General features: G+C 57.9%; 1 pseudogene; it reads left to right on the top strand.

Annotated features, from left to right (window-relative positions):
* The first annotated feature begins 734 nt into the window (after positions 1–734).
* Positions 735–862, top strand: LOC136601087 (U2 spliceosomal RNA; annotated as a pseudogene).

Below are 862 nucleotides of genomic sequence, written 5' to 3'. Positions count from 1 at the left end.
AGTCCTCTGCTTGGCGCTCCGTGAGCGGTCCTCGCCGGGTGTTTCTGAGCGCGGTACTTGTCGGGTTAGGGCGCGGGCCGCTGTGCAGGGCCGCGGCTCTTCGGCTTCTTTTTGGCGGCTGGAGATCACCAGGTGAGCCTTGTCCGGGCCGGTTGTGGGTTCTGGTGGGTCCCCAGGTGCTGTGCTCTTGTCTGCCTCTGTTTGGGTCACTGATTTGACCCAGAAAAGGGCTGAAAAGGGAGATTCTGTGGAGGAGCAAAACAGCGTGCGACCTCTCTCCTTGCTTGCTAAGCCACGCCCCGGGCCATAGTGTTTTTACGTCCTCCCGAAGTGGGCTTTATTCTCTGAGGAAGTAAAAACATGTGTCCTGCAGAGAATAAAGCCCCTCGGGCTCTGGACGTGACAGCTCCATGCTGTCGGTGTCCGCAGCATGGAGCTGTCATCCCGGGCTGTTCGGACCCCCCCACCCCCGACATTGCGATCGGCGCTATGCAATGGATATGGATGCATTAGACACCTGCAGGTAGTAAAATACCTGCGGATGTCATTTTTACCTGCAGGCGCGGGTCCCGCGTGCAGGAAAAAATCCGGACATGCTCCATTCAGGCGCGGGTCTCCCGCGGGGACGGCTCACCCTGGTTGAGAAGGCGTTGGGCGGGGCTATGCAAAGGTCTTCCGGCTCCCTCAGTGCATTGTGGGTGTGCCCGGAGTGCTGGCTGAGCGTGTTGCATCTGATACGTCCCCTATCTGGGGATCATATATTAAATGGATTTTTAGAACAGGGAGCTGGAAAAAGTGCTTGCTCTGTCCACTCCGCACATTGACCTGGTATTGCAGTACCTCCAGTACTGGTGCACCCCCT

The sequence above is a fragment of the Eleutherodactylus coqui genome, unplaced genomic scaffold (genome assembly GCF_035609145.1).
Source record: "Eleutherodactylus coqui strain aEleCoq1 unplaced genomic scaffold, aEleCoq1.hap1 HAP1_SCAFFOLD_30, whole genome shotgun sequence".
Classification (NCBI taxonomy): Eukaryota; Metazoa; Chordata; class Amphibia; order Anura; family Eleutherodactylidae; genus Eleutherodactylus; species Eleutherodactylus coqui.
Note: the sequence above shows the minus strand (reverse complement) of the source record. Positions and strands in the feature narration are given on the sequence as shown.